Genomic DNA, 24944 nt, shown 5'->3' with positions numbered 1-24944 from the left:
CGATTCGAGGAGTGGTATACTGGTCTGGGATGGTTCTTCTGTTCAGCGTTCGGTAGTCGATACAAAGCCTCAAAGATCCATTTTTCTTCCGGACTACCACTATCGGGGAAGCATACGGGCTCCTGGATTCTCGGATAATCCCGATCTTTTTGAGCTCTGCCAGCTGTTGACGTAGATCTTCTAAGTCACCTAAGGGGACTCGCCGGACTCTCTCCCTGAAAGGCTTGTCCTCACTCAGGCGGATCTTATGAGTGGCGCTCCTGGCACATCCCACGTCAAACTCGTCCTTAGAGAATATTTCCCTCCATCGAGCAAGTTGTGCCTTGGCCCTCTTCACCCATTCCGGTGGGAGGGCAGCGTTTCCAGAGCAAAGCTCCTCTATAACCGCTTCACCCTGTTCCTTTTCTTTGAAATCAATGGGGGCAACTGGGGTAGCCGGGTTGACTTGGCCCAGGAGGACTCTGGCCGGTACCTTCACTGGTGTAATAGAGGTGTTTCTGACACTCACTAAAACCCTTCCACGGTTTTCCTGTAACACCTTCAAAGGGATCACCTCAGGGATCACTTCTATCCCTCTCTGTCTCTCCTTTTGACCTGATTCAAAGATAATGAAGGGACCCGGCTGTTGCCATGTGAGTTTAACAGAAGCCTTAAAACAGGCCACCTCTCCTGGCTGTAAGACCTTTTCTGCTCTATCCAGCTTCCAGAGTCGTCCAACTCCTTCTGCGGGGGTCTCTTGCTCCAACACTAATCGTTGGTAGGCCTGCCGTAGCATGGGATGGATCCTTGGCGCCTGAGCATCTTGTCCCTGGACCAGTTGTATCAGAAGGCGCCTTACCAGGTCAGTGTTTGTTCCTACGATGAGAGAGCTTTTGTTGGCCCCTGGTGGACGAGGACAGACCACCGCTAAGGTGTCGAAGGTTTCCGCTTCACCAGCCACTGATGGATCAAAGGTCAACTTGATTGGCAGATACCCGTCATAGGGAAAACTTTGGGTCCCAATACCCCATATCTCCAGATCTTCCAACTTCTGCAAAGGTAGATGGGTAAGATATTTATCATAGAAGTCTCTATACAAAAGAGTCACCTGGGCCCCTGTGTCAAGGAGGGCTCTTGTGTAAATTCCTTCCACCTGAACCGAGACCACTGGGGAGGGCCCGACCAAGTTAGTTGGGAATTCTCTTGATGTAGCCTTGTTATCTGATTCAGTTCTCTGTACCCTGGCCCTCTTCTCCTTTTTCTTCCTTGATCTAGGCCCCCGCCGAATCCGGTGTGCATTGACTTTCCTTCCCTCAGTAACCCGGAGTCTAGAACTGGGGGTGTTATATTTGGGTCTGACCCCCTGACTCAGTTTCCCTGATCCTGCACCACTTCTGGAGTCCCTTAAGACTGGCGGACACCCGGTTGACTCCTTCACCGGTGTCCTCTGAAGTTTCCCGCTGGCTCGCGAGGTTTCGCGGCAGCATTTCCTGAGCTGGGACATACCCTTCTAACATGCCCAACTCCCCCGCAGTTGAAACAAGTTAACAATCTTGCAGGCCGTGGCTCTGGATCTGTGCTGAGACTAACAGGTTCATCTGGCCTCTCCGATATACTCCCCTTGGGTAGAGTGGATACCTGACCAGTCAGGATGGACACCATTTCTATCAACTGAGACACTTGGGTCTTTAGGAGTTCAACTTGAGAGTCACCCTCTTCCACACTTATCACTCCAACCCGGGCAGTTGAGTCAAACTGCCGACTTTTCTTCTTGTTGTCCAACATGACCTCTTCCTCTCTGACCATTCGAATCAGATCGGGGTATTCTAGAATGCCGCCATCTCGACGAGTTCGTAACAGTATGGCAATGGGATCTAAAGGTTGAGCCCCTTTCAGAACCTGTCGTGCACGAGTCTCATCTATTTTCCGGGGGTCTATTCCTTTCTTTAACAGAATCTGGTGGATAATCCTATCCAGACGTTTAATGAATTCGGACAACTTCTCCCCCTCTTCTTGATAACAGTGGTCCAACTGGTAGAGAAGTTCAGCCGCGTTCTCCGTCCGACCAAACACATCTTGCAGAATGTCCAAATAATCCTGTGCAGTGCAGTTCTTCTTGCTAAGCTTTAGATTACGTACAGCCTCTAATGCAGGTCCCCTTAAACTCTCTGTGATCCTCTGCTTCTTGTGCTGTTCTGGTACCTCCCATTCCTCCAAAGCCTGAGTGGCGGTATCTAGCCACTCTTCGAACCCATCTTCTGCTGAAGGCACAGGCTGTTTCCCAGAGAATGTCCGGAGCTTCCTATATCCAGTCATCAGATAGCTCGAGGAGTCCCTGCTACATTTTGCCACAATCTCCCCAAGAACAGCACACAGTTCTGAGCTAAAAGTCGACAAAGGTGATGACTCAGGATGCCCTTCTTGGACACCTTTTTCTTGGCTGGATACCCCAGGGGTGGTGGATGAGGGACCCGCAGTAGGAACTCCTGGATGTATCAGGAAAAGTTCTGTTTGGTCAATAGTTTTTACACTGTTTCCATTGAAATAATCAGGGACCCCTTTCCTCCACTCACACAGTGCATACGTGTGTGGGGCAGTGGTGTCAGTTTTTATGTCAATCACCCAGAATTTCCTGTCTGTGGATAGTGCCCTTAAAACAGGGAGGAGCTTTTCTTCAGTCCAGGCTTCTCCCTTGATTTCAACCACCAGGCCATTTTCCACTATGACATTCTCTTCCTTGCACCACTCAGCAGCAGCGACAGGATCCATTTCTGCGTGGGAGGGGATTCTGGGGCTGAGAGGGTTGTGTTGCAGGACTGTAGAAATCCCGGACGAGCCCCCACGTGTAGCACCACCCCCGCAGGAGCTGCTGATTATATTATTGGGTCTACACCCTGCCTAACAACCCAATCAAATTGGCTCGATCCCTCCTCAGGCACAACTGACCCAGAATAGGACTGGACTATCAAATAGATACACAGGTTGGAATACAATACTTCACTATGCAACAATACCTTGTTACCTTCTTGAATAGTAGTCCTTCTGGGTGACACAATGGAACAACGCACAAGATTGTAATTAACCAAACTTAGTTTACTATATATCAAATTGAATAGGGGAGATACAATACAATACAATACAAGTCCATAAAAGGTTATTTAAAACAGCTTTAAAAAGGTAAAAGAATACCCCCACACTCCTCCTGCATTAAGGCTAGACACAGTACCAGGTAGGTGGGCCTATCTGAGTCCCTCCCCCAGAGTTCTCTTCTTTCTTGTTGATCTTCGCTAGCAAGGTTATTGAATAGAGCTCATTTGTAATCCAGATTAGGAATAAAGATCAAGAGAGAGAAAACAACGAGCTGTTAGTTGTCACCGCAGGGTGTCTGCGTAACTGAGCAATAACTTCTGCGAGAGAGATAAGCCTCTGGCGACTCCTTTACAGACCTTATTGTTTGTCTATGAGTCTCCTGAGAGAGTATGGTGATAAACCCCGGGGTTTTATCACCTCCTGCTGCGCTACCGCTATCTGTAGATAAAACTGTCTCTTCAGCAGATAAAGTCAGTTATTGGGCATGTGCCCTCTCACCAACAGAAGTTTCTCCTTCGCGCGCTTCCACTGCGGTCTCAGTCCTTTGGCTATATGCCAGCCGCGCGGGGTCCTTCTGGCGGATGACTTCCGGTCTCGGCAAACAGCAGTATGACCTCCAGGAATGTGCCTCGTGCTTGAGATGGGACGGTTCCACGTCGTCCCTCCAGGCTAAAAGGCTCTGGCCCAATATCCAGTGTCAGTCCTTCACTCTCGCTCGCTGGTTCCTCAGAGTCCAGCGCAGAAAGGCCCCCCTTCGCGCGCTTCTCTCTTCCTTTAAATAACCTCCCCCATAGTGCCGTGCGGTGCAGCCGTGCACCCTGGATCTTGCAAAGCACCCTGGGAGATGTAGTTTCTTCATCTTGTGAAAAGGAAGTCACAGCCCGGGAAATTCCATGCAGCTACCACTAGAGGGAGCCTAGTTCCTGGATCTTGCAAAGCAGCCTGGGAGATGTAGTTTCTTCATCTTGTGAAAATGAAGTCACAGCCCAGGAAATTCCATGCAGCTACCACTAGAGGGAGCCTAGTTCCTTCCCACATATCAAACAGTGTCTTTAGGCATGTTTAACCCCGCTACACACTTATTTGGCTCAAATTGATTTTAATTTTTTATTGAATATGTTTTTTAGCAGAAAGTAAAAATGATTGTTTTTTTTTTTAAATTGTGGGTCGTTTTTTTTTGTTTATAATGCAAAAACTAAAAAACGCAGTGGTGATCAAATACTACCAAAAGAAAGCGCTATTTGTGGGGAAAAAAAGACATAAAATGTATTTATGTACAGCGTTGCATGACCGTGCAATTGTCAGTTATGGGGGGGGGGGGGGGTCCATGGAAGGGATTGGGCAGCTGTACAGACATACTGTACAGACATACGGGGTTGACAGTAAAAGAGTAAATCATCTTTGACTGCATCTGGTGTAAACAAGCCCTGAAAGATTCTGTCAACACAAACCTGTTTTCCAGTTGGTAGCTGGAGCGTAAACCACCAAACGGCTTCTACTGTCTCCTGTGGACTGTGGTGGTTTTCGAGGTCCCGGGTCTGCACATCTGTGGCAGTGAGCACATAGGGGCCTCACTCTCCACATTGAGGTTTCATTTGTGTTATATTATGGAGAATGCAAAAAGAGCATTAGAAGAATCCAAAGATCCAAGAGGCGTTGGGACTTAGGAGCAGCGAAGAGAACAAAATCATATTGCAAGCGTATTGGCTTTGATGAGGCAGCTCACATGGAACAAGGCAACCCTCCAATGTGTACCTAGAACATGATGCAGGTTCTGGGCAGATCCATAGACACAGAGAGAACTAAATGATAGAAAAGTCCAAATTACTTTAATGATTATTCATAAGACATCAAATAAAAGAGTCAATGCGTTTCAGGGGCCAAAACTACTCCTCCTTCATCAGGGCTTCCTATCAAGTCAGAGCTTTAGAAGACCTAATAACAAATTTCAAAGCTTGTAGGCAAGGGGCAGTTTACCCTCCCCTCTGTAGGGAGCGCTGTGTTGCTGACTGCTGTAGAGAGAGAATGGAGGATGAGGGGAAGCACGTTCCTCTGCAGCCTCCATGGGTGTGGTCCAATGGGACACTGCAACACTGAATGACCTTAGCAGCCATCTTAAGTGTGGGCAATGCTAATAAATAGCAGTGTCCTACTGCATTTGGCACACAGTTGCAAGTGGATAGAGAAGAGACAGGATCCACGCTGGATAGGGGAAAGATCACTAAGCCCCAGGGAGAGGTTCCTGACGAGGAGGGATAGACTGGGGACACCACTGCCGGCTCTGATATCTCCTAGACTTTGGAACTGTAATAAGAGTTGGATTAGTTCTTCCATGCGCAGTTACACCACTACTCTACCTAAGGCCACCCATATTCTCGTAACGTAAGCAAAAACTCTGAGTGTTAGAATTACTCCAGGGAGCTGCTAACATTGCTGAAAGCTTCCGCTCCTGTGTTTAATGTATTGCTGTGATGCTACTCCATAGCCTGAGATTAAAAATAGTGAACCACAAACCACACACAAGTCAATCCCATATATCAAAGTGATGATAGCAGCCACATTTCGCCCCCACCCTTGGTCTTGGTCATGGAGTTCCACTACTTTTGATCTCAGACATTGTAAGCAGTTTAGACAGACTCTTTACCCAACCTTCACCCTGGATGGAATTCACCGGATATGGCTGTAGAAGCCAAGGCGGGGATCTGAAGCTTTTGCTAGTTACTCCATAGTGTTGGAACTGTTGAGCCAAGTACTTAGCTGCTGTTGTCCAAGTGTAATTGGTGGCTTTTATCCAGCCAACTAGTAATTGTGCCACTACACTTGGTATCTGTGTGCCATTTTTTCCATATTGGGTACCAACTAACTGGCCTCGCCCACAAGCAATGAGGTTGTATGGATAGATCGGACAAGATCAGTGATTATGTTGCTAGCCAATAATGCTGGCACATCCTCACTCATCTTGTCTGATCTATCCATACAAGTAAGTGTATATATTCACCAGCACACCAAGGATCTACAATCACCATCCAAAGGTTTTTATTGCAGAGAGATCACATCCCAAAGACAAGTGCAACGTTGATGATCACATGCCTGACGAAGGGGTCCTGCGCGACTCCGAAACATTGCACTTGTCTTTGGGATGTGATCTCCCTGCAATAAAAGCCTTTGGATGGTGATTGTAGATCCTTGGTGTACTGGCGAATATATACACTTTCTTGATGTCTCCAGGATCCAGCTGGTAATCGCTGCAGCACCCACCATTGATGAGCCTTGTTTTCCAGGAACGTGTGCGCTAGGAAAATAGACAAGACTGATCTATCCATACAACGTCCTTGCAGACCAGCATGTCCTGTGATCATGCAGCCTCTATGTCCTAATAGACTTCAATAGGCTTCCGCATGCTTGACCTGGAGTTTAGACACCCAGAGCAAAAAGGGCCCATTTATAGTGTATGGGCCTCATTTCCCGTGTGAATGAGGCCCTAACAAGCCTTGATCAATGGCTGATAACCCTATTTAATCCAAAAAAATTAATAATAAAATAAAAAAAAACAATCAAAACTTGCATGAACCAGTTGACCTCCGGATGGTTTTACCCCCTTCATGACCAGAGCATTTTTTGCTATTTAGCACTGTGCTATTTTAACTGGCAATTGCACGGTCATGCAACACTGTACATAAATTTATATTATTTTTTATTCACACAAATAGAGCTTTCTTTTGGTGGTATTTGATCACCACTGTGTTTTTTATTTTTTTATTACATAAATAAAAAACAAAATAACATTTTGAAAAAACTGTATTTTATACTTTCTGTTATAAAACGTATCCAATTAAAAAAAAAAAAATCGAATCTAATTTTTTTTTTTTAAAACATTCTGGTCAAAATATATTCTGCTACATGTCTTTTGTAAAACAAAAAAATCCTAATAAGTGTATATTAATTGGTTTGTGTGAAAGTTATAGCATCTACAAATAATGGCACTGTATATATGCTGGAATGCAGCTATAGTCGCTATACTGCAATATCGGTGAACAGCGACTTATAGCGAAACTGTGATAGGATGGCGGAAAATCTGACGCTAACAGACACTGACTGGGAGGGTCACTCACTGACTCTGACATTGCCAGTGACACTAATACAGTGATCCGTGATAATACTCTGCATTGACACTAAACCAATGACACTGGTTGGGAAGGGGTTAACATCTAGGGACGATCAAGGGGTTAATTCTGTGCCTAACAATGTGTAAGGGCCCTTTCACACGGGCGCTCCGTATGTCCGCAAATCATCCTATTTTTTTGCGGATGATTTGCAGACATAATGTAAGTGAATGGCATTGTGGATGTCAGCGGAATACCATCCCCTGACATCCGATTTTCTTCCTTTCAGTTCTGTTCCTTTTTTGGAATGGAACAGAACCCTATTTTTCCTCCGTTCAAAAAATGGAAAGGAAGGAAAATCGGATGTCAGCGGTGTCATCCGCTGACATCCGCAATGCCCATAGACTTACATTATGTCCGTATATCATCCGCAAACAGATTTGTGTCATCCGCTCCGTGAAAAAAAAAAAAAAGTGCCGGAGCGGATCGCATTGCGGTCCGCTCCGTGTGAAAGAGCCCTAACATGTGTAATGTGAGCTGCTTTTCAGGGAGAAGATACAGCCAGATCGCTGTTCACTGTATACAGAGTTCTATGTGTTTGTAAACACAGAACTCTGTGTTATGATTAGCCACAGCCGATCAGCAGGTTTCAGCCCACACCATTGGCTGAAATCTGCTGCCAAACTCTGATTGGACACAGCACGGGTCAGCACGGTTCCGCAAGGGAAATATGTAAATATGGTTGTATAAGCCTCAAAGAGAAGAAACCGGTGAAGGGGGTGGGGGGTTCTTAGTCGGCTTTGCTGGGAGCCAAACCATCCACACATTTGAATTGAAAAATTACAGATATCCTGGATGGAGGTCTTGACTGTTGAACAGAAATCCCCTTCCAGCTATCCCCGGGACCTCCAAGCCACTGTTTTATCTTAGTTGTGGGTAGCCTTGGATTTTCCATACATAGTTACATAGTTACATAGTAGGTGAGGTTGAATAAAGACAATAGTCCATCCAGTTCAACCTGTGTAGGTGTGTGTGGCTGTAATCATCTCACATACCCCTTAATTTACTGATCCTTGAGATGCACGTCTAAGAGTCTTTTGAAAGCCACCATCATTCCAAGTAGCATATACTTACCCTTTGAAGGCCGACTAAAAACCTCTCCTTCACCAGTTTCTTCTCTTTGGGCTTAGGCAACAATATTTCCATCCTTGGGCTCATCTGGACAGTCTGACCACTGAATGCCCCATAGAAAGCTTTTTCTCTATCTGCGGATCTGGTGTGGCTCTGGGGTGGATCTCTTCAGCGCCCCCAGTGGTGGGGGTTGTTTGGCATCTGTTACTCCCTCCTTAATTCCTACCTGGTGGACCCTGGGTAACATGCAGCAGCAAAAGTTATTTTTTTATTTTAACCACTTTACCACCGGAGGATTTTGCTGTCTTACGTCCGGGCCACTTTTTGCGATTCGGCACTGTGCGACTTTAACTGACAATTGCGCGGTCATGCAACGCTGTACCCAAACGAAATTTACGTCCTTTTTTTCCCACAAACAGAATTTTCTTTTGGTGGTATTTGATCACCTGTGCGATTTTTACTTTTTGCGCTATAAACAAAAAAAGATCGTAAATTTTGAAAAATAACAAGATTTTTCACATTTTTTTATATGGAATTCCCCCCCCCCCTCCCCAAAAATGTAAAAATCAAAATTTTTTTTTAAATTTTTGGCCAATTTGTTTTCTGCTACCTATTTTTGGTAAAAAAAAAAATCACAATAAGCGTATTTTGATTGGTTTGCGCAAAGCAAAAGTTATTGCGTTTACTAACTAAGGGAAAGGTTTTTGTCATTTTTGGTGTTTTATTTTTTTTTAACGAGTAATGGCAGCGATCTGCGATTTTTTTTTGCGGGACTGCCACATTGCGGCGGACAGATCGGACCCTTGACTGACATTTTTGACACTTTTGGGGGTACCAGTGACATTACTACAGTGATCAGTGCTATACATATGCACTGTTACTGTAAAAACGACACTGGCAGGGAAGGGGTTAATTTTATTGGAGAGGGAGGGGTTAATGTATGCCTGGTGCTTACTGACATGTGTGGGGGGAGGTGACTGAGTGACACAGGGACAGATCGCAGGTTCAGCTATGCTGAACCCTGCAATCTGACCCTGCCTGTCACTTAGGAGATTCGCCCGCTTTGTTTACACAAGCGGGTGGATCTCCAGACTCGATTCCCCGACGATCAGGGAAGAGCAGCGGCGATCGCCGCTGCTCCACCCCTGGCCCGACTCCCGCTGTGACTGAATACAGCGGGAGCGAGCCTCTGGCGGCGCGCGGGAGCGAGCCTCTGGCGGCGCGCGTGCGCCGCCGAGAAAGAGGAGTGCCTGGCGACGTAGGTCTACGTCGCCAGACGATAACGAACCACTTTGCCGCAGTAGAGCTCTAGTGAGCAGTGGCAAAGTGGTTAAATGATGCGGCTTTCTCATGCCGTGAGCTACACCCATGACGATGAGTTCAATTGATTACCACCTACCCCTGAAGAAGAAAACAAAAAACGAATGTACTTCGAAACGTGCTGGGTATTTCTGTCTTCATCATGTTATTGTTGACAGAACTTTGTGGTTTTCTTATGTAATTATGTACAATATGGGATGTAGCCGCACTGGTTCTCCTTTTTACTTGTGATATTATTGTTTGATGTATAGTAAAGCTTGTTTTGAATTTCATATGTGGATATTTTCATGCCCATAGGCAGGAGGTTAAACAATGTCAATGCACATAGGAAATGCACCTCTATAAATGGGTCCTAATATGGAGTCGTAGCATGAAATGATGAGAGAGTCAGTACGGGAAAAGTTATGCCTACGGTGCATCTCACTTCTGTGCCCACAATTCTGATCTTGACTAATTGTGAATTTGAAGGCATTTCCGAGATTCCAATGACAAATCTTTAAATGCTGGAACCGTGCCACAAATTCAGAGCTCTGAAACAGAAGGATTGTTTTCAGATGAGAGAGGAGAGAAGAGTTTGTGTCTCCCGTGAAATGACATCAGATAAAAAAAAAACTTCACTTTTAAGTTTCGACTACAAAAGTTGGGAGGGGGAGGCAGCCGCCTGCCGGTTACTGGGGCAAAAGAGAAGCAAACAGAGGAAGAGAGGAAGAAAAGAGGAAGAGAGTGAACGGAAGAAGAGGCGTAGAGGGAAGTAACAGCTTAGTAAGCAAGAGGGACAGAACATAAAGAGACGGCTGTAAGCTCGAGCGATGCACAAAACAAGGTGAGTACACTCAGTCTGTACAATGCCACGTCTATGAGAGCCGCAGCTAGGCTACGTGGCTGGATACACAACTTATCAGTGAGGAAAATCTTTCTTCTTTGTAGTTGTAGAACTAGGGCCAAAATTATATGGACAGTGAGGGTAGTGGGATCCTGCCAGACAACTTTTCTCTATCACAAACTGCCAGCAAAAGTCTACTCGCTCCAAGATGTCAGAAGATGTCAGAAATAGAGATTACTAGGGACAAAGTTTAATGTGCTAGCAGTTTTTAGTGGTCACACACCTTGAACATTGTGATTTTAAAGCTGAATTTTGGTCCCACAGGTATTTATAAAATAGCATAGTGCTTTCCTCTTGATTACCTAAATTACTGACCAGTCCATCAGATCTGGGGGTCACTGGGCAAGAAGACTGGCCAATGAGCTTCCCACTTGTAGACCAAGACTGAAAACCGATTTGTGTGGCCACAAGGTTCCACGGACCTCAAATGTTATTTAAAGCTAAGTCTTGGGCACACGGGTAACTATATGGTTGTATAGTGCTTATCTCATGACTACCTATACTGCTGACCAGTCCTTCAGATGTGGGGGTCATTGAGCAAGAAGACCGATGAGCTTCCCACGTGTAGGCCAAGACTGTAAACCGATTTGTGTGGCCACAAGGTTCCACGGACCTCAAATGTTATTTAGCCTAGGTTCACATTGAGGGCAGGTTTGAAATTGTGCGGATTCAGCTGAACTCTCACGATTTCAAACTGGAATTTCAGTCCAACTTCGGGGGCAATTGACAGACATCTTTTCCTGCACACGTGCCTATTGAAATTGCCCCCCAAAGTCGCCAAATGTAGTGTAGAAACTACTTTTGGGAATTGGTGTGGCGCTGCAAAGTTGGCATCGCACCAGTACGGACAGTGCCATTGCCGGCAATAGGCTCCAATTTGGCATGCAATTAGACATGTCATTCGCATGTCAAATTGGCCCAATGTGAACGTGGGCTTAAAGTTAAGTCTTGGGCACACGGGTAACTATATGTTTGTATAAAGCTTTTCTCATGACTACCTATACTGCTGACCAGTTTTTCCGCTGTGGCGGTCATTGAGCAAGAAGACTGCCCGATGAGCTTCCCACTTGTAGGCCAAGACTGAAAACCAATTTGTGTGGCCACAAGGTTCCACAGACCTTAAATGTTATTTAAAGCTAATTCCTGGGCACACGGGTAACTATATGTTTGTATAGTGCTTTTCTCATGATTACCTAAACTGCTGACCAGTCCTTCAGATGTGGTGGTTATTGGGCAAGAAGACTGGTCAATGGACTTCCCCCTTGTAGGCCAAGACTGCAAACCGATTTGTGTGGCCACAAGGTTCCACGGACCTCAAATGTTATTTAACCTAGGTTCACAATGAGGGCAGGTTTCAAACCAGCATTTGAGTCCAACTTCGGGAGAAATTTGACAGACATCTGTGCGGGTTCCTGCACAGATGTCTATTGAAATTGCCCCCCGAAGTCGCCAAATGTAGTGCAGAAACGACTTTTGGGAATTAGTGCGGCGCCGCAAAGTTGGCATCGCACCAATTCGGACAGTGCCATTGCCAGCAATAGGCTCCCATTTGGCATGCGTCTAGACATGTCAAATCGCATGTCAAATCGGCCCAATGTGAACGTGGGCTTAAAGCTAAGTCTTGGGCACATGGGTAACTATATGTTTGTATAGTGCTTTTCTGATGACTACCTATACTGCTGTGTGCTGTGCTGACCAGTCCTTCCAATGTGGCGGTCATTGAGCCAGAAGACTGCCCGATGAGCTTCCCACTTGTAGGCCAAGACTGAAAACCAATTTGTGTGGCCACAAGGTTCCACGGACCTCAAATGTTATTTAAAGCTAGTGATGGGCACACGGGTAACTATATGTTTGTATAGTGCTTTTCTCATGATTAGCTATACTGCTGACCACTCCTTCAGATGTGGTGGTTATTGGGCAAGAAGACTGGTCAATGGACTTCCCCCTTGTAGGCCAAGACTGCAAACCTATTTGTGTGGCCAAAAGGTTCCACGGAACTCAAATTTTATTTAAAGCTAAGTCTTGGGCACACGTGTAACTATATGTTTATATAGTGCTTTTCTCATGATTAGCTATACTGCTGACCAGTCCTTCAGATGTGGTGGTTATTGGGCAAAAAGGCTGGTTGATGGACTTCCCCCTTGTAGGCCAAAACTGACCACAGTTTTTGTTTGGCCACCCTGTTCCAAGTAACTCAAATCTTATTTAAGTATTTAAATTAAAAACCTTGAGCACACGATAACTATACATAAAGTTGCATAGTACAGATACTTTCCTCTTCCCAACCTATACTGCTAATCAATCCTTCCGATAGGCCAAAACTAACAACTGTTTTGTATGATCACATGGTTCCATGCACCTCAGATGTTATTTAAAGCAGAGTTCCGGCCACAAAATCGATTTTGGGCCATCCGCTTGCTTTTGGTCACCTGAAAAAGAAATGGATAGTTACGATTTTTTTTTGTTTACTTACCTTGTTATTGAAGAAAAATATACTCACCTTTCTTCCACTTCCTCCCTCTGCGGCCTCTGCACTGGCCCCGCTCGTCACTTCCGGTGCGGCGCCGCATTCCCTGCTAAACAAATTCTGGGCAGCCAGTGTCATTTTTACAGTAACAGTGCATATGTATAGCACTGATTACTGTAGTAATGTCACTGGTACCCCCAAGAGTGTCAAAAATGTCAGTCAAGGGTCCGATCTGTCCGCCGCAATGTCGCAGTCCCGCCAAAAAAATCGCAGATCGCCGCATTACTCGTACAATAAAATAAATAAATAAATAAAAATGACAAAAATCTTTCCCTTAGTTAGTAGACGCTATAACTTTTGCGCAAACCAATCAAAATACGCTTATTGCAATTTTTTTACCAAACATATGTAGCAGAAAACAAATTGGCCTAAAATGTTAAAAAATTTTGTTTTTTACATTTTGTTTTTGGGAATTTCATATAAAAAAATTAGAAAAATATTGTTTTTTCAAAATTGTCGATCTTTTTTTGTTTATAGCGCAAAAAGTAAAAATCGCACAGGTGATCAAATACCATCAAAAGAAAGCTCTGTTTGTGGGAAAAAAAGGACGTCAATTTCATTTGGGTAAAGCGTCGCATGACCGCGCAATTGTCCGTTAAAGTCACGCAGTGCCGAATCGCAAAATAGGGCCTGGTCAGGAAGGGGGTCAAATCTTCCGGGGCTGAAGTGGTTAAGAATTTAAAGAGAAATCCTGAGCACACAAGTAACTGTATGGTTGCACAGTACTTTCCTCTTGATTGCCTATACTGCTTACCAGTTCATCAGATATGGTGGTCATTAAGCAAGAAGACTGGTTGATTTATGTAATTTAAGTATATAAAGTGGAACTTTAGTCAGAAAAGTCCTGCTAGAGCAATTCAGACTGGCCCCTTTGCAGGGATAACTATGTAAAACATTAAAAGTATGTGCCTGTACTGTATAAAATCCAGTAATACACTGTTGTCTCACCCTGCTCTGCATCTGCGTATTCTCAGTTGCTCTCAAATTTTTAGGCACTGCTGAATTTCTAGAGGTGGATCTGCAGAATTAAACCCTCCTATTCTTCACAGCCAAGCAAGCTGCTTCTGTTTCATCTGTAACTGCCATGGTGCTGCACATGTGATCAGTTATGACACCAGCCGTTTGATGGGGAAACAAGCAAATGTGACAGTTAGCAATCCCGGCATTCAAGGAATGTAACTTTCTTGAAACTGTTAAATCAATGTGTTTAGTTACGCTTTATGATTAGTTCTGCTCAGGGGCTTTGGGCTTCAGCAAAATGGCAACCTCCAGCAAGATGAAACAGAAGCAATGCTGGAGGCAATTTACAACGCACACTAATTTTGGCAGCATAATTATTAATAGGGAATGTATGTTCCTTGCTAAAGAACATTATTTTTTATTAAAGCGGAGTTCCACCCAAAAGCGGAACTCCGCTTTAGGTAGCCCTAACCCCCCTGACATGCCGCATTTGGCATGTCATTTTTGTGGGAGGGGAGCGGGTACCTAGTTTTGACAGGCACCCGCTCCCACTTCTGCTCGGAGCGCCGTGGCGCTCTGAGCGGAAGTTCTCCTCTCCCCCTCCCTCCTTGCAATCTTCTGGGACATGTCAGCGGTCCCAGAAGATTGCCGGCCAATCAAGACGCGCAGCGCAACTCGTGCATGCGCAGTGCGTACCCGGCTGTGAAGCCGCAAACTGTCACAGCCGGGTGCCCACACCAGTGATGGCGGCGCCGCCAATACCAGAGGGAGAGGATCGAGGCTTTGGGCGGCCGCACCACTGGACCATGGGACAGGTGAGTGTGTGTTTTATTAAAAGTCAGCAGCTACACTTTTTGTAGCTGCTGACTTTTAATAAACACAGAAAAGGCTGGAACTCCGCTTTAAGTTGCTAGTTTTTCCTCCTGACTACCTATACTACTGCTGGTAAGTCCATCAGATTTAGTGGTCATTGGGCAAGAAGACTGGTCAACGAACTCCCCCCTTGTAGGCAATAAATGACAACAGTTTTGTGTGGCCACATGGTTCCATGCACTTCAAAGTTTATATAAGTATTTAAAGCTAATTCATTTGGCACACAAGTAACTATATAATTGTACAGTACTTTCCTCTTGACTTTTTGCACTGCTGACCAATCCTTTAGATATGGTGGTCATTGGGTAAGAAGACAATGGTGGTCATTGGGTAAGAAGACAATGGTGGTCATTGGCTAAGGTCAATAAATTTCCCCCTTGTAGGCCAAAACTGACAACATTTGGCTGCATAGTACTTTCCCTTTGACCTCCAGTAGTGGTGACCAGTCCTTCAGCCATGGTGGTCATCGGTCAATAACACTGGTCATGGAACTGCCCACTTGTAAGCCAGCATGCATAGCTCTTAACTGTCCTTGAATTGAAGTAGCGGTTTTGGAACCAAAACCCTCTACCTCTATCACAAACTACTAGAAAAATTGCACTATTAAAACCCTCCAAGATTTCAGAAAATGTCAGTAATAGGGATTACCAAGGCTGGATTTTATTATGCTGCCCCATGACAACAGTTTTTGGGAGCCACATGGGTTCCACACACCTCAAACCTAAATTATGTTTTTAAGCTAAATTTTGTGTGCACAAGTAACTATATGCTTGCATTGTACTTTCCTTTTGACTACCTATACTGCCAACCACTAGAATGGCCATTTTGGTGGTCATTGGGCAAGAAGAGAAGTTAGTGGACTTCCCTGTTGTAGGCCAAAAGTAACAACTATTTATGTTCACACAAGTCACTATATAACTGCATAGTACTTTCCTCTTGATTTCCTCTACTGCTGATAAGTCCTTTCAATATTATGTATAGTTCATATTCCTATCGCACACCTTCCTGGTTTGTAGGCTCGTGTGTACTGGGTGCTGAAGCGATCACCAGTTGGCAACTGGATTAGTTACAAGTAGATACATATTTGCCAGCACACCAAGGATCTTGCAAAAGCAGTCCAAAATGTTTTTATTCAAGATAAGATCACATCAGAAAAATAAAGTGCAACATTTCGGAGCCGCACAGGACCCCTTCGTCAGGCATGTGATATCACATGCCTGACGAAGGGGTTCTGTGCGGCTCCGAAACGTTGCACTTTATTTTTCTGATGTGATCTTATCTTGAATAAAGTTTTTTTGGACTGCTTTTGCAAGATCCTTGGTGTGCTGGTGAATATGTATCTACTTTCAATATTCTGGTCATTAGGCAGGAAAGCTGGTTAATGGATTTTCCCCTTGTAGGCCAAAACTTACAACAGTTTTGTGTGGCCACACAGTTCCAAGCACCACAAATGTTATTTAAGTATTTAAAGAGAAAAGCTGAGCACACAACTGTATGGTTGCATAGTACTTTCCTCTTGATTGCCTATACTGCTTATCAGTCCATCAGATATGATGGTCATTAAGCAAGAAGTCTGGTTGATGTACTTCCCTCTTGTTGCCAAAACTGACAATAGTTTTGTGTAGCCATCCTGTTTCATGCGCTTTAAGAGTATTTAAAGCTAAATCATGGGCACACAAGTAATTGCATATCTGTACTGTACTTTTCTCTTGATGTCTTGTACTTCTGACCAGTCCTTCAGTCATGGCAGTCATTGGGCAAGAAGACTGGTCAACAGGCTGCCAGTTTGTAGGTCAATCTGATTTGGAATGACTGGTTTGGAACCAAAGGCCACTGTTGTTACCACAAACTGCTAGCAAAATGCCATTTTTAAACTTCTCAGAAATTTCAAAGGATTCCAGAAATAGGAATGATTGCGTACTTCACTGGCTATTTTTATGCTAGCCATGACAAACGTTTTTGGTGGCCACATGGTTCCATGCAACTAGTTGTTGTTCATGTTTTGAATATCACAAGTATCTATATGGTTGCATTATGCTTTCCCCTTGCGTTCCCCTTGACTTTCAGTCCTTCAGCCATGGTGTTTGTTGGGCAAGAAGACTGGTGAATGGAATGCCCCCTTGTAGGCAGGGCCGGTGCTTCCACTAGGCAAACTAGGCAGCCGCCTAGGGCGCATTGCCCCCTAGGGGCGCAGCCAGGAGTCGGCACTCTCTCTCCATCATGAATTCTCCATCATGAATGATTATTGTGAGCTGAGGCGAGGGGCGGAGGTGGGGGGGCAAAGAAGGGACAGCGGAAGATGCCAGGTGTCTTGGGCAGTGGCGGAACTACCAGGCCCTGGCTTTCCACCACTGTTGGAGGGGTCCCAAAAGGCAAGAAGGGAGCCCCCCAGAGTGCTGCCTGCATGATGATCCTCTTCGGCTGGAGCTGAGTGGCCTTAACCCCAGGCAGGAAGTGACTCTCTACACTGAGCTGGTGGGCAGCCGTTTATTTCCCTGGGTCGGTATTAAGCAGGAAGCGGAGGAGAGCTGAACCTGAGCCAGAGCTCGGCACTGGAGGGCGGAACCTTTACTGGGGCAGAATCGACGAGGCACCTTAATGGTCTGTGGAGGTTGGTGAAGAAGGACGTGCGGAGCTCTCTGACTGCTGCTTTTCCCTCCACCAGGAGCCACCGCGTGTAACAGGGGTTCGGGGTCACCAGGTGTGCCATGAGGAATTAGGGTCCCTGGGTGTGCCATGGGGGATTGGGGTCCCCAGGTGTGACACGGAGGAACATCAGGATCCCCAGGTGTGACACGGAGGAACATCAGGGTCCCCAAGTGTGACATGGAAAAACATCAGGATCTGACATAGAGGTACATCGGGGTCAGTGGGTATGACAGCATGACATGGAGTAATATTGAGGTCCCAGGGTGTGACATGGAGGAATATGGGGGTCACTGGGTATGACAGCATAACATGGAGGAACCATCAGATCAGGGTCACTGGGTATGACATAGAGGAGTTTTTAACCCCTTCCCTTTTTGGGGGAAGGGGGGGGGCACAAGTAGTTGGTCTTGCCTAGGGCATAAAATAGTCTAGCACCGGCCCTGCTTGTAGGCTGGCATGCATACAGTAGCTCACAAATGCTCCTGATTTGGAAGGACTGTTTTGAAACCGAAATCTCTCTTTTATCCTCAGTTGTACATATCTGGTAGCCTGATGTATAGACATCCATAAAAAAACAGATTGTCTCTCCTCACCTCTATGATCTAGGAGGTCAGGATCAACATTCCGGTCTAGGGCAGAACAATTGTTTTTTAAGCATAAGATCAATGTTTTTTTTTTGATTTGATGCTTTCAATGGTAGAGGAGAGATCTGGGGTTTCATAGACCCCAGGTGTCTCCACAAAGAGGACCTGTTATCCCTTATTTCTATCACAAGGGATGTTTATATTTCTTGTTACTGGAATAAAAACGATAAAAAAAAAGTTAAAGGGACAGTGTACAACATTTTTTTTTTTAAATAAATAAAAAATGTTATGTATCGCTGCGAAGGTTATAGTGAGAGCAATAATTCTAGTGCTAGACTTTCTCTGTAACTCTAAACTGGTAACCTGTTAAAATGTTTAAGGTGGCGCCTATGGAGATTTTTAAGCATCCTATTTGGTGGCTTTTCCGCAAGCATGCGCAATTTTAAAGCGTGACATGCTAGGTATCTATTTACTCGGCAAAATAAGTATGCATGTGACCGCACTTTAAATATTAAAGCGAGGCTCCACCAAAAAGGGGAAGTTTTAAGGCCTCCATCCCCCTCTCCTCAACAAGCAAATTATTTTTTGTGGTGGGGAGCAGTTACATGGTTTTGACAGGTACCCAATCCCACTTCCCCTTGGATGTTTTTCTTTCCCCCTCCCTTCGGGAAGGGGGGTTGACAAGGAATTCGGCGACGGGTGATTTGTCGGGTGAATGGTTGGTGTTAGCACTTAAATCCTCCTGAAACCATGCTTGATATGGTGCCAAGATGATTGAATAACATTATTTCCCTTACTACATTGTAATATATAATGAAATAGTTCAACCCATCATAATAAAGAATCAGTGGGAGTCCTGAGCTTGTCACTTGCCACCCGCCTGCCATAACCTGCCATAGACTCGCTTGGCTGTTTGCTTGCGGCCAGGTGCCTGCTCCTCCTTCCGGCTCCCCCCCCAGTCCCTGCTCAAGGAGACTTCTATTCTTCCTTTGTTTACAGCAGCGCTGGAGCAGGCCGGCCTCGTGCTGCCTTTCCTCAACATGGTCCGACACACCGGAGCCCCAGGAAGGTGAACGCCCCTCCCTCCACTGGTTGCCGATGTAGCTCCTCCCATTCGCACTGCGGCCCGGCATCTGATGGGCCATGGCCCCGGGGGTTGGGGTCCCCTGATATAAATGACATTGTGTAACAATGTACCTAAAAAAATATACATTTTTAAAAATATTGTTTTTAAGGCTCTGTTCACATCTAGGCTTTTTTGGGCGATTTTCTGCTCTAAACCTCAGCTCTAAAACCGTTCAACAAGACAAATCCCATTCATTTCAAAGGCCCCCGTCAACCAAAAAAGTACATGAGCTTCTTTATTGGCAGATTACAGGCGTGTTTATTTTTTTTTTATTGGTCACTTGTCAACCTAAATACGCCTGCACAAAAATGCCTGTAAAACGCCCGAAAATCGCCTGTAAAATGCCTGTAAAAATAGCAACGCCTAGATGTGAACGTAGCCTAAAAATGATAATGCTCAGTTCACAAACAATATGTCCATAATAATTATTCATAAATCAAAATAAACAAAAAAGTTCTTAAAGCGGAGCTCTACCCAAAAGGTGAATTTCCACTTTACGCACTCCTCTCCCCCAAATATGCCACGTTTGGCATGCCATTTTTTTTTTGGGGGGGGGGTGGGGGAACAGGTACCTAATTTTGACAGGACACGTCAGAGGTCCCAGAAGATTGTTCGACCAATGGAAAGGTGCTGCATGGCAGGCGCAGTGCGTGCCGGCTGTGCGGTTGTCACAGCTGGGTGTCCACACTTGTAATGCCGGTGCCGCAGAGAGGAGAGGAAGAGAAGCGAGGCTTTGGGCGGCTGCAATGCTGGATACAGCTGGATCGCTGGTACACTTTTTGTAGCTGATGACTTTTAGTAAACACAAAAATGAGTGGAACTCCTCTTTAATGTCCACCTTCAATTGCAATGTGTGTAAATTTATTTTTTTTAACCACTTGCTGACCGCCCGCCGTAATATTACTAGTACCACGTGACTGGAGTGCATGTGGTTTCTGTGTTTAGACACAGCGGGAGGCGGGCCGCAGGAGGAGCGGTGGCGATCGCCGCTGCCCTCCCGCGATCGTCCGGGAAACCGAGAGAAGACCCGCCTGCTTATGTAAACAAAGCAGGCGGATCTTCTGTCAGACAGGCAGGGACAGATCAGCAGTCATTCCTGTTTACATCAGAGTTCCCACTTACATCAGGGTCTGCAGCATTGCCCTTTACATCAGAGTTCCCCTTTACATCAGGGTCCGCAGATTTCCCCTTTGCACTGTAAGGTGGCGATCCTGCAGACTCTGATGTAAGGGGGAACCCTGGGAACTCTGATGTGGGGGGGGGGACTCTGGTGACCAGAGACCACCTTCCGCAGAGTGAATACACTAAGGTAAGGGGGGTTATGGATTGAAGGGGAAACCTTTATATCGGTGCCTCCTTACATTATGGTATTCACTCCCCTCTTACATCAGTAACCCCCCCTCTGGGAAAGGCCTGTCACTAACCACCTCTCAGGTGCACCGTGCAGGGCTCAGTCACATGACTTCAGGTTGGTGGCTCTGGTTTTATCCTATAGTCTCCTCTCCACAGTCCACATACGTCTGACTCCTCCTGTGATCCCCATCCTAGTGGCACTCTTACTCTTGATTTCTCTCCAGGTTTCCCCTCAGAGACTGCAGACATGATACAAGACAAGAGATAGTCAGAGATTACAGACATGATACAAAAGATGGTTAGAGGCTGCAGACATGATACAGGAGGTAGTTGGAGGGTACAGACATGGCACAGGAGGTGGTCAGAGGCTGCAGACATGATACAAGAGATGGTCATAGGATGTGGACACGGTACAGGAGGTGGTCAGAGGATGCGGACACGGTACAGGAGGTGGTCAGAGGATGCAGACATGGTACAGGAGGTGGTCAGAGGATGCGGACATGGTACAAGAGGTAGTCAGAGGATGCGGACATGGTACAGGAGGTGGTCAGAGGATGCGGACATGGTACAGGAGGTGGTCAGAGGATGCGGACATGGTACAGGAGGTGGTCAGAGGATGCAGACATGGTACAGGAGGTGGTCAGAGGATGCGGACATGGTACAAGATGTAGTCAGAGGATGCGGACATGGTACAGGAGGTGGTCAGAGGATGCGGACATGGTACAGGAGGTAGTCCGAGGATGCGGGCATGTGTACAGGAGATAGCAAGACAGAGATTGTAAAAATGTGTGATTCTGTACAATCTTACTACTGCCATTCTTGTCTGGTAACTGCTGCCTGTGCCTGCCTGTGGACATCACAATAGATAGCAGCCAGCCAAGCAATAGATGGATGGATGGATATTGCAGGCCAGGTGTCTGGTGGTGGGAGTCTACAGACTCCAGCAGCCAAGGATGAATGGTGCAGGCAAAGGTACAGTGCCGTGGTGGTTCGGAGTCCCCAATTCCCCACAGGCCCCTCCAGCCATGGCGCGGCAGGCCGGGGCCGGTCTCGTGCCCGCCCTGCTGATGTACTGCCGAGACTGAGTGTGCCATCCATTCAAAAATGGCGGAAAATGGCCGAGTGTGTACTAGCTTTTCCTGATCCCGGCAGGCTTCGGAACGGCGAATGCGCAGTATAATTGTCAGCCCACAGCCATATTTTTACGGGTGCTGCTGCCCGTAATGGGCATTTATGGGCAGCCCAAAAATGGGTTGAAATTTACGTCTGACATGTCTGACACTAAGGAGGTATGCGCATACAGTGCAACCGGAAAGTATTCACAGCGCTTCACTTTTTCCACATTTTGTAGCCTTCCCAGATAGCAAGCAATTGACCTGCAAATTTAAAAATGACTTGCTGAACTATTACTAGGCTTTCCAGGTTTCACAAGTTTGTTGCACAATTAACCACTTGCAGACCGTCAGCAGTACATATATTGCGGCAGGTCGGCTCTGTCCTGCGAACCGATGTAACTGTACGTCGCTTCTTGGGTCCGTGACTGGTGGCGCATGCTCAATCGCCACAGTGGAAGCTGATCAGGGGGTCCAGGAGCCGCGATTGCCGCCGGGTACCCGCGATCGCTCCCCGTGGAGACAGAACGGTGGCCTGCTGTTGTAAACATGGCAGACCGTTGTTCTGTCAGTAATGAACACAGGTCTCTGTATTCATTCCATAAGCCCATCCTCCACACAGTTAGAAAGCACCCCCTAGGGACACATTTAACCCCTTGATCCCCCACTGTGTTAACCCCCTCCCTGCCATTGTCATAAAAGTGCATTTTTTAGCACTGATTACTGTAGTAATGTCACTGGTCCCCCCAAAAGTGTCAAAAATGTCAGTTAGGTGTCCGATCTGTCCGCCGCAATGTCGCAGTCCTGCTAAAAATCGCTGATTGCCGCCATTACTAGTAAAAAAAAATGACATAAATCTTTCCCCTAGTTTGTAGACATGATAACTTTTGTGCAAACCAATCAATAAACCCTTTTTGGGATTTTTTTTTGCCAAAAATATGTAGCAGAATACATACTGGCCTAAAATGATGAAAAAATTCGATTTTTTAATTTTTTTTTTTATTGGTAAGGTTTTTATAGCAGAAAGTGAAAAATATTGTTTTTTTTTTTTTTTCAGAATTGTCGCTCTTTTTTTTTTGTTTATAGCGCAAAAAATAAAAATTGCACAGGTGATTAAATGCAACCAAAAGAAAGCTCTATTTGTGAAAAAAAAAAATTTATTTGGGCACAGCGTTGCATGGCCGTGCAATTGTCAGTTAAAATAATACAGTGTTAAGAGGGAAAACCTTCAGGTCCAAAAGTGGTTAAAGCAAGTCCACAGTTCATGACTCCCGATCAACTTTCTTTGCTAACATTCTGCAAGTCTGCCGCAAGTTCTGGTTCAGTTATGTTGTACAATAGTCATCCCACCACAGGGGTCACTGTGACTTGCACAGCTCTTGCTGTAGACTCACCACTGCAACTTTGCTCTTGCTAGAGACTTGCCACGCAAATTTCCCACAACCTGGAAAAGTGTCAACTAGAACGTGAGCTTCAAGTGCTCCTCAAGTGTACAACATGCCAGTGAATGTGCATCAAGTTAACAAGACTTACAATTCTACACTGCCACAAATTTGTGGCAAGGTATCCTTGCTATCTGGGTTATTCCAAAATAGATTGTATTCATTATTTTCTTCAAAGTTCTACAAACAGTACCCCATAATGACAAGCTGAAAGACGTTTGTTTGAAATCTTTGAAAATTTTTAAAAATAAAAAACGAAAAAATCTCATGTACATAAGTATCTTAGCCTTTGCTCAATACCTTTGGCACCAATTACAGCCTCAAGTCTTTTTGAGTATGATGCTACACGCTTGGCACACCTATTTTTGGGCAGTTTCTCCCATTCTACATTGCAGGACCTCTCAAGCTCCATCAGGTTGGATGGGGAGTGTCGGTGCACAGCCATTTTCAGATCCCTCCAGAGATGTTCAAGTCTGGGCTCTGACTGGGCCACTCAAGGACCTTAACAGAGTTGTCCTGTAGCCACTCCTTTGTTGTCTTGGCTGTGTTTTATGGGTCGTTGTCCTGTTGGAAGATGAACCTTCGCCCCAGTCTGAGGTCCAGAGCGCTCTGGAGCAGGTTTTCATCAAGGATGTCTCTGTACATTGCTGCATGCATCTTTCCCTCGATCCTGGCTAGTCTCCCAGTTCCTGCCGCTAAAAAACATCCCCACAGCATGATGCTGCCACCACCATGCTTCACTTCAGGGATGGTATTGGCCAGGTGATGAGCGGTACCTGGTTTCCTCCAGACATGACGCTTGCCATTCAGGCCAAAGAGTTCAATCTTTGTTTCATTAGACCAGAATTGTGCTTCTCATGGTCTGAGAGTTCTTCAGGTTCCTTTTGACAAACTTCGGGTGGGCTGTCATGTTCCTTTTATTGAACAGTGGCTTCGATCTGGCCACTCTACCATACAGGTCTGATTGGTGGAGTGCTGCAGAGTTGGTTGTTCTTTTGGAAGGTTCTCCTATCTCCACAGAGAAAAGCTGGAGCTCTGTCAGAGTGACCATCAGGTTCTTGGTCTCCTCCCTGACTAAGGCCCTTCTCTCCGGATCGCTCAGTTTGGTCAGGCGGCCCGCTCTAGGAAGAGTCCTTGCAGTTCCAAACTTCTTCCATTACGAATGATGGAGGCAGGCCACTGTGCTCATTTGGATCTTCAATGCTGCAGAAATCTTTCTGTACCCGTCCCCATAACTGTGCCTCAATACAATCCTGTCTCTGAGGTCTCCAGACAATTCCTTGGACTTCATGGCTTGGTTTCTGCTCTGACATGCACTGTTATCTGTGGGACCTTTTATAGAAAGGTGTGTGCCTTTCCAAATCATGTCCAATCAACTGAATTTACCACAGGTGGACCCAAATCAAGTTGTAGAAACATCTCAAGGATGATCAGTGGAAACAGAATGCACCTGAGCTCAATTTTGAGTGTCATAACAAAAGCTGTGAATTCTTATGTACATGGAATTTTTTCCTTTTTTTATTTTTAATAAATTTGTAAAGATTTCAAACAAACATCTTTCATTTTGTCATTATAGGGTATTGTTTGTAGAAGCTCGCTTGGCTCTACTTCCCCTGTAGATCACAGGAGTGCAAATCATTTTGCACTCCTGTGACCCATCAAAGATGACACAGAGTCTGTCCAGGCTCGAACGTCATCATGACCATAGAGTTGGGATCTGCCACATGCCTGGACCAGCACCCGGCTCAGCCTCTCCTCTTCTTGGAGCGTTTTTCCAGCAGGAAAAAAAAAAAAGCTGAATACTCCTAAATG

At 45.6% G+C, this 24944-nt stretch overlaps 1 protein-coding gene across 2 annotated transcripts in view; it reads left to right on the top strand.

Moving 5' to 3' along the window:
• The window catches only part of GPSM3 (G protein signaling modulator 3), a 141560-nt gene that overhangs the window by 30751 nt on the left and 85865 nt on the right, over positions 1 to 24944 (top strand). The window contains exon 1 of one of the 2 annotated variants that reach the window (XM_082263884.1): positions 10372 to 10446. The exons of the other annotated variant lie outside the window; for it this stretch is intronic. The gene's annotated coding sequence lies outside the window, so the exon portion shown is untranslated. Of the gene's footprint in view, positions 1 to 10371; positions 10447 to 24944 lie in introns of those variants that run through there. 2 annotated transcript variants of the gene reach the window in all.

The sequence above is a fragment of the Pelophylax lessonae genome (genome assembly GCF_965119305.1).
Source record: "Pelophylax lessonae genome assembly, chromosome: 7".
Classification (NCBI taxonomy): domain Eukaryota; kingdom Metazoa; phylum Chordata; class Amphibia; order Anura; family Ranidae; genus Pelophylax; species Pelophylax lessonae.
The sequence above is the reverse complement of the archived record's forward strand: the minus strand, read 5'-3'. Positions and strand labels throughout refer to the sequence as shown.